General features: G+C 51.1%; 1 protein-coding gene across 1 annotated transcript in view; it reads left to right on the forward strand.

The window, feature by feature from the left end:
* Positions 1 to 14249, forward strand: part of CCDC68 (coiled-coil domain containing 68) — a 65612-nt gene that overhangs the window by 20928 nt on the left and 30435 nt on the right. The window lies entirely within an intron of this gene.

Here is a 14249-nt window from a genome sequence, read left to right on the forward strand (position 1 = left end):
CGCAGGGATGAAGCCGTGTGGATTCATCCCCGAGACCATCCACTCAGGGTCACGCCGAGGGTTTGTCTCTCATCCTGCCCACAGCAGTGGCCACATCTGGATGCACAAGAAAAAATATAAACACAGGATAAGCAAGTGATGCTTCCTAGAAAACTTGCCCAGCCTCCAGCAATTTGTGACCTGCTGCAGCAGCGGGGATGGACAGTGGTCCCCTGGAGCAGTGGATGGGGATGTGCTGGGGGGCATCCTTCACTCTCCCTATCCCTGATCCCCACCAGCAACATGGGGGGGGATGCCTCCAGCACCCCTGGGTGTGATTTCACTGCCCCTCAGGACACAGCCAGCTCTCTCTGCCTGCTGCCCAGATGTGCCGGTGCCTGCACCGGAGCCGGCACGGTGAGTGCCGTGTGCCAGGGCAGCGGCCAAGGCATGGCAGAGCAGGGCAGAGCATGACCTCTACTCTTATTAAAATGCACTGACCTAATTTAACTGATGGATCTCTGGATTTACATGGGCTGCCCACGGAATAGGCTGGCACTGACCAGATTAACTACAATTATTTAGGATTTACAGAGACTGTTTGCAGAATAAACTGGCACTGAGCAGATTAACTAACTAAAATAATTTGGGATTCAGGCAGACTTCCCACGGCAAATAGACTGACACAAATAAAATTAAGAGAGGAACAGGGGAAATACATTTGTTCTGCTTATTCATTGCAGTAAAAATTTCTATATTCCCTCTTTCCACCGATCTATCTTTTACCTTGTCACCCAAACAAAAGGTATTAAGTATACGGAGCGATCAATCCTTTGTACCATCTCCACCATGATCAAACACAATAAGAGAACAATTACAGATGGGTCGTTTACTCCAACATACTTGCAATCTTTTGATTTTATTTGTTGTTGTTGTTGCCCTTGGAAACATTAAGCACACCCTGCTCTCCTGCCTGCAGTCATAAAATGATGCTCCTTTGCCTCCCAGCACACGGTATTATTATCATGATTTACGACCTGTGACCAATTAAGAGCCTGTTGCAGGGCCTGGGCTGAGAGCAAGAGAGCCATGTGGTGAGGCTGGGGTGGGGGGGCGCAGACCCCCCGAGCGCGGGACCCCCCAGCCCTGTGGGCAGGGCATTGCACGGGTACGTATTGTCAGAGCCTTGCAGGATGGTGCTGGATGTGGGGACTGATGCTGCTGGGACATCCCCGGAGGGAGGCCATTCCCCGGCGGGCATGGGAACGGGTGCAGCACCCCAAATCTGGTGCTGGGGTGATGCAGAGCGTGGACCAGACCCCGAATTGCACTGAGCTGGATTCACTGGCAAGTCTGGCTCGGGGGGATGCAGCCACTGCATCTCCCCCCCCCCCGCCTCCCCATGCCCTGACCTCGGTGTGGCTGGGGCTGGGGTCGGTGCTTTTCCTAAGTCGAGTTTTCCTGTTGTGCTTTCGCAGGAATCATGTTTATTCGCGTGGCCCACCCTCACCGCTGCTCGTTTAACAGCCTTTTTCTTTCCTTTTGCTGCCTGTTTTCTTTTTCCTCATTGCGTTTTCCTGGCAGGGAATAATCTCAGGATACTGACAGTCCCTTCTCTGAAATAACAGGGTCTGTGTGCATTACCTGAGCATTTCTGGAAGGGGTGGGCAGAAAATCCGGCAGCACAACATAGGCTTGAAACAATGCCAAGGGTCTGTGCGGCCAGATCCATCACTACAGCAAAACTTCCATGCATTTGACTGCTTTCCAAAGCTGCAGACGTCCCAAGCTAGGTGGCAAATAATGTCTTTAAAACAACCGAACACAACCAAAAATCCTCTTGCTAGATCTAAACCACACAGGGTACAGCAGGGAGACCACAAGAAAGCCAGGGATAGCTCTCCATCAGCACGGTGCGGTGCAGCCAGTGATTATGCAGAAGCGGGGAATAACAGATGCGTGTCAAAAAGTGAATCTCGGGCTGCTGCATCCCACAGTGCCATCTAGCGCGGTCCAGCCTGATGGGACCCAGCGGCTGGGGCGAGCAGGATGGAGGTGCAACTGGTCTATGCGTGCACCAGGCACCCATGGGTGGGGACTGCACGCATGCATTTGGGTCTGCCCCCCTCCCCCCCCACGGTTAGCTCTTTGTGGGTCTGGGTATGAAGAAGTGAGGTTTTCCTTGCTGGAAACGGCAAACATGCTTGGCACTGTAATTTTGCGAAAATCACCTGACGTTCCGTGCTCTGCTGGGGAGCACCAGTGGGTTTGCAGGCGGGAGGTGAGCTTGGTTCCTGCTCCATCAGGAAGAAGCGGGGGGCTGTGCAGGGAAGGATGCTCTGCTCTGCCATGGCACGCTGGCAGAACACCTTGCTCCCCTCACCCTGCCGGGGTCCCCTGTTCACCTGGGCACTGCAGTGGGATGGTAACCGGCAGGGAGATCTCAGAGGGCAAGTCATTTGGTAACCTCTTCCCGAGTGCAAGGCTCTGTTTTAAACTTCTAAATGCCACCATAAATGTAGTCAGGCATATATTTCAATATTGATACTGGATAATAAACACAGTAGGAGCCTAAAGTACCTTGAGGGACATCCTGCTGTGCTTATTATCCTGTACTTCTCCACTAATTACTAGAGTCTAAACTTTTATACTTATGGATTTGTTTACCTACCACTTTATCAGCTGCTGGATCTGTTTTGCAGCTTCCCTGTGACTGCACTGACATCGTTGTGCCTTCCCTCCCGACGGGCTGGGGTTTTTGGCTGTGCCGCCTGTCCCCACGGGTGAGCCGTGTCACACGCGTGGCTCTGGCTCAGCAATGTGACACCACTGTTCCCGCTTTGCCTTGGCCCCTGGTTAGACACCAGTGGGCTTACCCCCTGCCCAGCCATGAGGCACGGGCAGATGAAGGCAGTACAGAGCAGAGCTTCAAAGACACAAAAATCCCTTCTGAGCTCAGTTTCCACCCAGAAGCACTGCCCACTTACCCAGAAGACCTCCATTAGCAAAAGCAGAAATCCTTAAGAATGAGGAAAGTAGTTGCAAAGCACCCAGCAGCTCCTGCCCCAAACAGCTGGTGAATTAAATCCAAGAGGAAGGCGGCACGAGGTGGGAAGCACCAGGGAACAAAGAGACATCATCCTGGCAGATGGCAGGCCCAGCACGCTGGCGGCAGCAATGCAGGATAACAGCAACGCAGTGGGGTTTGCAGAGGGGTTTTGAGGGAAGGTGGCCCAGGCAGGAGAGGTGGTGTGGGAGGCTCGTGATGGTGCTCAGCTGATAGCGAAGCATGTGGGTGCTGCAAAATGCCAGGGTGCTGCAAACCTGCATGGGGAATGCAAACCACGGGGGCAATGCAGACCCATACGATCGATGCAAGTCTGTGCAAGTGATGCAAAACCCCGTAGACCATGCAAACTCACATGGGCAATGCAGGCACACAGAGGTGTTGCAAACCTGCATGGGTGATGCAGACCCTGCAGAGATGTGGTGCCGATCTGCGGTGCTGAGGGATGTTTTGTACGCAGAGGGAAACACGCCACTCAGGTCCCCGAGAGGTGGCATGAGCAGATACGGTGCAATGTGATGAGGAACCGGCCACAGGGTAAAGGAGGGTGGATGGAAGAGCCCTGGGAGCACGGGGATGGAAAGGGGCCGAACCTGCTCTGCCACAGCTCCTCGAGAAGCCCACTGGCCCCGGGTGGCGGACCCCACGAGTGGGAGATGCTGGGCACCATCCCAGCTGCCTTGCAGGAATAGAAAAGCTACTGTCAGCCCCCAGGAGCTGCCGGCGGTCCTTGCTGCCCCTTCTCCTTCGGCTGCCAGGCCAGGCACCACCACACTGCCCCATTTAGCCAACAAAATTCAAAGCATTCACATCCAATAAATTGGATTATCGCCCTTTAGTTGGATTAAGATGAATGACTTTCCAAATTCTTGGCCTGTTTACTTTGGCTGCACTCGAATTCTGTGAACTCGGCTTCTGATAACCATGTTAGAAAGAGGGATATGTGGAAAAAAGATTGAAATAGAAATGTGTAATCATCAAATGGCTTTCTGGTTGCCTTTTGTTTTATGTCAGAGCTCAGAGTCTGTCCATAATTACCTTCATTACTCTTGACCTGAGAACAAACTCAAAGGCACTTTTAAGAGAGATTAATAAAAGGATTTCTGAGGAAGAGAAGGCATTGCAAACAATTTTCATGTCTGTCCCACATCAGTTGAATCAAGCGGCCGTGCAGCAGCTGGGGCTGTCTGTCTGCCACCTGCCTGGCTCCATCCCTGCGCAGGGCAGAGGGGGTCCCACCAAACCTCTGCCCCCGTCGCCAGCACTGCCACCCTGCTTTCAGATGCCAAACCCCAACCGCTGAGTCTTCTCCCCCACCAGAAAACCATAATTTTAAATCCATCAGCTAGGCAGGCAGCAAACTGCAGCCTCCACCTTAATGTCCAGAGAGGCCGGTGGTGGCAGAGCCAGCTCAGCCACTGGTGCGGAGCATCGCAGCACCAGGCACAGGCTGTTTGCCCCAGCCAGACACCAAGGTGGGCAACAGCTGCTTTTCCCTTGGGATGCACAGCGCCTACATCCATCCTCATGTGGTGTGTTCCCGGCACCGGGAGGGGCGACGCTGTCCTCTGTTCGTCACCTCCTTGCACCCAGGGCACTGACAGACAGGCCCACTGAGCTTTGCCCAGCGGGCGAGTGCAGTGCAAAGGCAGAACAGATCCCCAGCAGCACCCAAGGGGGTGGCATGAGGCCAGATGTGCCCAGCGACCCCCGCGCCTACCTTGGCCGTTGTGGTCCCCCTCCATGAGGGATGCTCCAGGCATGGAGTGGCATCCAGCCGCACTGTCCTGGAGCTGTTTACATGATTGCGGGGGGACACAACCAGGCTCAAGGTCCCAGCAGGTCTTCCCTGGTAGGCTCCAGCTATTTTCAGATCATTTCCCTGTTTTCCCCCAGTCCAGCTCTGGCTTGGCTTTGCTAAGCACCGCCCAGCCCATGGCAGCCGCAAGGCTCTGATCTCCCATCTTATTATTTCCCTGCTGCCTTCCCCACAAGAGCACGCTGCCCCAGACAGCACCAGACCCAGACTGTGTCACCCTGTGACTCAGTTTACCCCACCTTTGGGGACAGGACAGGTTTGTCCTGTGGTGGAGCATCCCTGCCCAGCTGTGCTTCACACCATCTCCTTGGCCAGCTCTGGCAGGGCAGGAGGAGTGGGGCAGCAGCTTTGGGCAGGGACCAGCTCCCGCAGACAGAAAACCTGCAGGGCTGTCCATCCGTCCCCAGCAAAGCTCGTCTGTGCATATGGCATGTCTGGAATATCATCTAGTCTTGTCCCCAGCCTCCAGCAAATTAAAGCAGAGCTAGGTGCCCAGGAGCATGTCCAGACAGCTCTGGAATATCTCCAAGGACAGGGAGTCCACAGCCTCTCTGGACAACTTGTTCTTACTGTTCATCCACTGTCACAATTAAAAATAATCATAAAGATGAGAGTGGAATTCTTTGTATTTTGACTTGTACCAGTTGCTTTTTTCGCCGATGTGAAATGACCATCAATACGGGCACGCTGGTACCTGTGGGTGTTGTGGGGATGCCCATGAATGTCTGTTATTTTGGGGGGAAGGTGATGACCGTGACCAGGACTCCAATAACCGCAGGTCCCACCAGCATCCCATGTACTACAGAAATGCGTTTTCATTTGCTTTCAAGCCCCCACGTCCCCCTGCCAGGAGCTGAGCTCTCCTCCCCTGAGCCCCCAGCTGGCTCCCTGGGCTGCTTCCTGGGAATCCCATTTTGGAGAGAGGTGCCAGGGCTGTGAGCGCAGGCAGGGAGAGCTGGCAGCCCCCGCCACCCCCGCCTGCGCCCACATTCATAGGCAGCTAAATGGAGCAAAGCAGGAGCAGGGCTCCCTGTAAACGTTTGGGTGAGCAAATGTCCAGCAAGAGAAACACAAGAAGTATGCCCCCAGTGAGGTCATTACTCATGCAATGCTGCTAACAGCTAATTATCAATGCAATCATCAAATCACAGAATCACAGCATGGTTTGTGTTGGGAGGGACCTTAAAGCCGACCCAGTTCCATGGCAGGGCCACCTCCCCCCAGCCCAGGTGGGTCCCAGCCCCAGCCTGGCCGTGGGCACTGCCGGGGACGGGGCATCCACAGCTGCCCCGGGCAGCCTCTGCCGGCGCCTCCCACCCTCACAGTGAATAATTTCTTCTTAATATCTAATCTAAATCTCCCTTCTTTCTGCTTAAACCCATTCCCTTTCTCCCATCGCTATGTGCCCTTGTAGGAAGCCTGTCCCCGGCCAGGTCTGTGCCCCAGCAGAGCTGAACAGGATGCTGTCCTATTTTGGGTGTGTCAGGCAACGTCGTGAGCAAACTAAAGGCTTTGGGGAGGAATTCCCACTTGCTGCCATCCATATGTGCGTGGGCAGAAACAACATGATGTTGTGGCACTTCAAAGCCAGACGGGAACTGGCCTGGTGTGGGGAAAGGTGCTGAGCAATGCTCCGGCACAGCGAGTGAGTGCACCAGGGAAACTTAGCAAAAGTGAGTCAACACCATTGAAAACGCGGGAGAAAGATGCTCAGACACTCAGCGTGGGCACAACTGGCTGCCAGCCTGGGTGTGAGGTCATTCCCAGCCAGGAGCAGAGGTGGCCGGGTCTGCTGGCTGTGCCCGGCTTGGGTACCCCCCTCCCCCACAGCATCCCTGCAGGTATATCAGGCAGGGATAACATGCAAGCACCCCAGCTGTGTCTGAAAGCCTGGCCCAGGGCGCCTGCTACGATCTATTTCGCGAAAAATAGTGCATCTATTTTGGGGGTTAAGCCATCTGCTCACCTTGTTTCTGTTGGGAGAGGAATTAATTACAGGCCATTGCCTTTACTGGGAACAGAACCTGCCTAATGGCAGAACCTGTTTCTAAAGGGTGTCCCATCCTCATCTGATGCAGCCAGCTAATTACAAAAGCTGGTTTTGATTAACTTGAAAGGTATTGTGACATCCAGCTTTGAACATCTGGAACGAAAAATGGGATTTCTTTTAAAAAGGAACTACCCGAGACAGCTAACGAGGCAGCAGGAATACATTATTTTGTTAAAAACAATACCCGCAGAAATGAAATGTTCACCAAAGCACTCCTAAGACATGTGCTAATCCTCCCATTGATCACTGCTTACCTCCTCCTGCATTTGTCTTTATCGTTTCCAACATGCCCTGCAACAAGGAACGTGTTGGTTTATACGCATAAAGAACATAACATAATAAAAAGGGACCCTAATACTAATGAATGACTCTGGGCTGTGGGAGGATGCAACTTGTGTAACACAAACGAAGCAGGCAGAAGGAGAGCAGGCAGCAGGTAAAGCAGGCAGAGCGTGGGACCCCTGCCCATGCTTCGGCAGAGGATCCCCAGGGGTCTCCTGGGCTACCATGTCCAGCAGCCGCAGAAGAGCCAGCAAGAAGCAGCTTTCATGCCGGAGAGAAAAACGCAAGGGAACCAGATGACAAACTGTTGAAAGCAAACCCACAGAAATTATTGAAGAAAAGGCTTGTGACACCCACGAGGAAGGAAATGGGGAAGAACAACAAGAACGACAGAAGAATGTTGGAAATGACCAAAAAAAACCCCAAAAACCAAATCCAATCAAAGAGCATCCTTCAGACAAGAGAAAAACTTCCTTCCTCCCATGCTGCGTGGGAGGCTGCTCCTGGCGTGCCTGTAGCTGCGGGCACTTGGGAGATGCCTGGCCCGTGGCAAGGGGTCCAGCAGCCCATCACCCGGCTACCGTGGGCCATAGGTTGCGCAGAAAGGGGCTCACAGTCAGGGCTGGATCCTGCTTAGCTTTAGGCTGTCGGGTGTTACAAGGTGTCTCAGGCCAGCGCCTGAAAGTTGCAGCACTGAACAAGACCCGTTGCTCCCTGAAAGCCATGTTGGCTGATGCACAGCTCTGTGGTGGCTCTGGATGTGCCCCTGGGGGACACCAGCCAGACCCCACCTGCCCCACACCCAGCCTAACACCCACCTCTTCTCATACTGGAGGTGGAGGAAAGGGCATTTGTAGGAGCCGGGTGTTCTGCTGCAAGTGCTACAGGTGTTTTGCATTCGCTAATTTTGCAATTTTTTATTTATTTTTTTTTTACTCCTGGGAGAGCTAATTACAAACAATTTAATTAAGATCTCTCGCTCATTAATGTTGTAGTAGTTCAGCAAGTTCAGCAGGTTGCAAAGGTTTTATTCTATCCGTTATCCCCCCGTTAACTCAGCCCGTGTCAGCAGTGTGTTTGCTTAACCCCCATGGCCCTGTGGGGCACAGTCCCAAATCCCTTCAAGCCTGGGACATCTCCATTTTGGGGTGGGAGCCTGGCTGGCACCCAGTTGGGTGCACCCTGTGGGGTGCTCGGCTAACACAACCCCCTGCATCCCGAGCATCACCCCAGCAAGCGCCACCCCAGGGAAATATTAAAGCTTGGGGTTAAGCAAAGCAAACTGATAAAAAGCTGTCACTTTGTCAGGAGGGACCTGGAAGGATAAAAGGCAACAGGTGAGAAAGGGAAGGATACGGGGGAAAGCTGGTGCCAGTTCCTTGGGTGCCAGCACACCAGCCTTATCTGCCCAGGGGAAAGGGCAACCTGAGCACTATGCCCCTGGGAAGTAGGGGAAGAACCATCACAAGTGCCTGAGAAAAGAGAGGAAATGTATTTTTAGCCCATTTGGAAATCTGGTTTGCTTTTGTTTTGAATTAGCTTAAAAATCTGCTTTGGGTTTGGCTAATGCTTCAAGTTCAGCAAGGGTCTCTTGAGCAACACGCCAGCTCTGCACCCCAGCCCGGCAGTGGCCATGTCTCCAGTGGAACAGCCTCCAGCAACGCCCACCGCTGCTGCCAGCTTAATGAACTTTGCTAATCTGGGGGCCGGATGGGAGCCTGCAGAGCGGCATCCCCGAGACCTATTCTCCAAACTACATAAAAAGGCAAGTTATCCACCAGCTGATGGGCTCCACGCCTGCCCCACCGAGGCTGGATGGGAAATTCTGTGGCGCGTGGAACTGGGTTTATCCTGCTCGTTGCCGGGCAGGATACATGTGTTGACTTTTTGGTTTGCTTTTCCTTTGCTTTTACAGTAAGTGGGCAGATGGCGTATATCTGTATCTATTAGATCAGCCGTGCCTGCTCTCACAGCTGGCTGTCAAGTGAAAATGAATACAGAAATCATTAAAAGTGGTCGTGCAGGAGACCAGAGGCCAATGGTATTTTATTGTGATTTAATGAAAAACGAAAGCACGTGGCGCGATGCTCTTTCCATAAAATTGATTATGGGTTTACACTCGGTGACGCGCTGCTCGGCAGCGTGGGGAGGGGACTCAGCTGACCTCTGCCCTGTGCGTGGTTGGGATCACCAGTCCCTGCAGGGATGTCTGAATGAAAACGCTCCTCTGAGTCCCTGCTGCCCAGCCCAGCGGCACAGAAACCTGTGCTTGCACTGTGGGTTTTCATCAAATGAAGCAAGGGGGGTTTTACATGAAATCTTATATTTTAGGTGAGTCAGAACACAACATGCTGCCTTGCATCAGAGCAAAGTTCAAATGTGTGTGGGGCATCCCCTCCCCCTGTGGTGCTCCGTGGGAGCCGGGATGCTGTGACTGAGCATTGCCGGGAGAGTCACCCGCCTGTGACAGTGTGCAGTGAGCCAGGCACGCGCGGGCGCAGCGTTGCAGGCCATGCCTGCTCAGAGGGACGCTAAACCCAGGTGACAGAAAGCATTCCCCTTCTGGAAGCAGTGAAGGAGCAGCCACCGCTGTCACCTCTCTTCTACCCCCAGGCTAAAGGCTGGAAACCAAGGTCCTGCAGAGCAGCAAGGGGCCCTGGGGCTCACAGGCGGGTTTGCACCTATATAATGTGCCGAGGCTGTGGAAAAGAGCCGCTTTGGAGCCACTAAACACTTTCTGAGCTGGACAAGAAACTTAACCTGGTCTCCCAACGCTCAGCTGCCTTTGGCTGCCTTTATTTACGGCGCCTGCTTAGCAAATAGACAAACACTGGCTGCCGCGGAGCACTGCGCAAGGGCAGGCAGATGTCCAGCCACATCTGGACGGATCTGCTTGCAACCCAGCCTTCCTGCTGTAAACAATTGTAATGTTCAAGCCCAGAACAAGGGGAATCTGCCTCAGGTTGGCAGCTAACATCCACCTCCTAATGCCTTGTCATATAAACACAAAGGTGCAAAACCCACATGGATATCAGGTTGACATGTGGGCATTAAAATCTTATATTGTATTCACCCTAATGCCTCACATCTGCTTTGGATTTCAGTGTTGTCTGCATAATCCTTAGCAGAGCAGCACATTTGCAGTACAGAAAAAAAATATTTCATGTGGAGTTATCACAGCCTCTCTCAGCAGCTTGGGAAATGTTTGTCTCTGCAGCTGAAAAAGCTATTAAACCTGGAAGAAAGTTTGCCTTGGTGCAAGATGAAAAGCCCTTGCTTGGGAGGAGAGGAACAGGAACTGGGGAGTTTCTCACCATCCCTCCTGCCCCGGCACTGCCAGGCTGGAGGACTGGGATGCTCGCCGGCCACAGAGGGATGAGCGTGGGGCTATGGGCAGGGGGCTGTGAGCTGCTGGTAGGGGCAAACAAAACAGATGTCCCATTTCTAGATGCACGTGATGAAAAACTTGATGCATGTGGGCATCTTTGCAGGAAAGACAGAACCTTCTGGCTGGGATGTCGATGATTTTTCAGAACTTGTTTATCTCTGTGGGGGAGCTGCTCTCGGAGTAATGCCAATGACTGGGGGAAACCCCAAAAACATTCTATATAAACTGTTGTTTTGACCAGAATTTGTAAGTGGAAGATGTCCCAATGCATGGAAATTCGAGGCATATTTTGGAGGATAGGAATCACAAGGCTGGGCAGGGAAACCAACAGGAGTGGTGCACTCATGGGCAGACAGAAACATTTACAGATGTGCAGATGTAGGAGAGTTAGCTAAATAACTGTGTGCAAGGAGCACCTATGGATGAAGTATATACGTGGAAACTACTTCTGCCTGTATCCAGGGAGATGCACAGAAGTTACACGGTGAGTCAGTGCAGGAGGGTGACTGCAGGGACAGCACCTGGAGCACCCTGGGGAGCTGTCTCCATCCTGCCTACACCTTGAATCCTTAAAGGATTTATGGAGAAAAAAAAAAAAAAAAAAAAAAAGAAGAAAAGATAGAAGCACAGAAAACAAACCTGAGGCAGAAAAACCTCCAACAAGAACAAAGGCTGCCCGATCTTGGGGTGCCCCAAAGCCCGGTGCCCCCAGGCTCGCGACGGGCACAGCAATACCTGGTGGACCCTGACCAGGGCTCAGCAGACCTTGCTCCAGCCGATGAGGTGTCTGACCAGGGTTTTACCAGGAGATGAGGCTTTTCCATCAGGATACGAATTTATTTCAAACTGCAATGAATTCCAATCGGTGCACAAGATAATGATGTCAATGCCACCGTATAATCTCAAAGAAGAGCAATATGCTGTGAAAGGGTGGCGAGGGACTTGCTAAATACAATAACCATGCAGAGGGAAAAATAGATGTTTAGGGAGTCACCTGCAGCCTTGATTGAAAAATCAAAGTTACAGTAAAATTTTTCCTATTTAATTATCTCACAGATAATATCACTTAGATTGAGTTTCATATCTGAGCAAATTAGTTGTGCCACTATTATTAAAACCTACTTAGGAAACTCAATCAATGAAAACTACCACTTTGTGGCTTAACACATGCTAGGAATATAACTGGAGAGATTTGATGTATTCTTTTATTATATATATTTTTAAAATGAGTTAACGTAACTTTATGATACAGATAAATGTAATATGAGTGAATCCAAATTAACACCGCTTTAGAAATTGCTTTTCCATTTAGCAGCACTTCACAAAGCTGGGCTTGAAAAATACACCAAGGTCATGGTTAGGCTTCAGGCTACTGGAGCCGAGTCTCCTTTACTCCCACTGCAGGTGCAGCAATGCAATGGAGCCCTGCAGTAAATGGAAATGTCATATATTTTCTGCACAGGGCTCTTGCTCAAGTGATGCAAAGAATGTTATGGAGAATGACAATATTTTTCTCCAAAATTTAGTATGTTTTTATATAAATGCCAGCATCCTGGAGCAGAGTGAGAGCTGGAGCAGTCTTCATTTTCCACCCTTCTGTGGTCCTGTCCAGATGAGGAAAGTGGCACTTGATGATCTGAAAGGTCTCTGATCCTCTGCTCCCAGCCTAACACCCTGCAGCCTTTGCCGTAACACCAAGGTTAGTGCTCCGCTTCCCAGCCTGTCCCCGCTCCTCCTCGAGCTGCCAGAGCTGCATCCTGCCCTGTGCCCCTCCAGCTGGGTGCAGGAAATGCTTCACCGAGACCTTCATTTCTGCACAGCTGCAGGCTGCACTACAGATTCATCTTGTTCTGTATTTTTGAATACCAACCAGATTTTCTTGCTTTTTTTTCCCCTCTCCAAATGAGTGCTGTTTCCTGACCTCCTTCATTTGCAGAAGTAATCAGTGTGGGCTTTCACTGATTTTTCCATTTCATCAAATATCCTGAAAGCAGTCTGGCTGCCAGCCCTGTCCCCTCCAGCCAGCTCCAGCTCTGCGGGATGTGGGGAAGAGCTGGAAGGGCTCTGGGGTCAGCATCATTCTCCACAAGTCAGGGTGAACCTCCCATTCTCTTGCAGCCTATGGAGGGAACAGACTGGGATGATGATATCCAAACCACTGTAAGCAATGAGATGAAATACCAGTTCCTTCACACCCCTGGTGCTGTTATGGGCTGAAAACACAGGGAGCTGTGGGGGAACACGGGGCAGGGGTGTGGGCATCAGCCTAGCCATCATAAAGCTACCAAAAAAAAAATCAGACCACAAACCTCAAGTGAAAACAGGTGTGTAAAGGCAGGGTAGTTTGCAGCCGCTGTGGGAAGCTGCCCCAGCAGAGATGGCAGCGGCGAACTGATGCTGAGCTTTGTTGGGCTCGGAGCAGGGCAGGGTGGGTGATTTCACCCTGCACCCTGTTCTGACTGCCTGTGAAACATCCCCTGCCCCTTCTCTACATTTTTTTCCAGTACAAGAATCTTTTTCTGCCCTTCCACATGTAAGGAGAGAAGGGCTGCAGCCGTCGCGGTCCTGTGCAGGGCAGAAATGCAGCTGAAATCGCAGCTGCACTGACTATCATGAGCCTTTGGCAAATGTTTCACCTTAAAGGTTCCTGCTTTCATTTTCACCTGTAAATGCCCCATTCACACAGCAAACCATCACGTACCACAGTTCTCTGAACTGCAACATGCTCTGATGTTTCACAGCTTTACACCTCGCACCTTCAGAGCTTCTCCTCAGCCGCCTTCAGAGTCCAAGTACCCCCATTAACACAGCTCCGACTCTGTTTACTCCATGGCTTCTGCCGAAGTGTTCCAAGGGCATGGCTGCAAGCCTGCGGGATGCAGGTCCCCCCATTGGGGTGAGCTGTTTTGGGGAGCAAAGAGCACTCAGACAGCCTGGGGAGGCAGCTGGACCAGAGACAATGCTTTAGACGCTGGTGGTGAAGGGACCCTTTGGAGCCCTGCATCGTCCCCTTCCCTTGGCAAAGCCCACATCTCTCCCATGCGACAGCATCTCCATTGCTGCTGCATTGTGGATGTGGTGGATTATTTAAATCAAACCAAAAGTGGGAATTTTTTATTTATTTTTTTCATTCTAAGACCTAAAATACATGTGCTGGCTTCTACGTTATTCTCTATTCTTAATACCAAGCTATGCGTATTAACTTTTTAGCTGACTTAAGAAAACACCATTTCAAAGCACTGCAAATTTAGATAAACCCCTCACATTTTGATGTCATCCATTCTTTACAAAACAAGTGGTATTTACAGGAATACTTCTCTATGTAATTACACAATTATTAAAAACATAGTAGTGAAGTAGGAGCTTTTATCAAGTCATTCAAATTAGAGCTGTTTCATTCTAATCACTATCTACTTGAATATGTATCGCTTGGATGAAACTGTAAAAAGCTCATTAAATATATTTTTCTTTAAAATTTAATTACTGGGAACTTCTTCAGAGAATAATGATTTTGGATCATAATTAGGATCTTTGTTTCTGTTTGTATTTAGACTGAAAGGTATAAAGACTGGGACAGAAAGAGAGAAATTGCAGATCCAACATTTGGGAAAGGAGCTGTTAGGAAGTGAACAGAATATTAACAAGCCAGATCCAGCATTACAAA

The sequence above is a fragment of the Falco punctatus genome, assembly GCF_963210335.1.
Source record: "Falco punctatus genome assembly, chromosome: Z".
In the NCBI taxonomy this organism is placed as follows: domain Eukaryota; kingdom Metazoa; phylum Chordata; class Aves; order Falconiformes; family Falconidae; genus Falco; species Falco punctatus.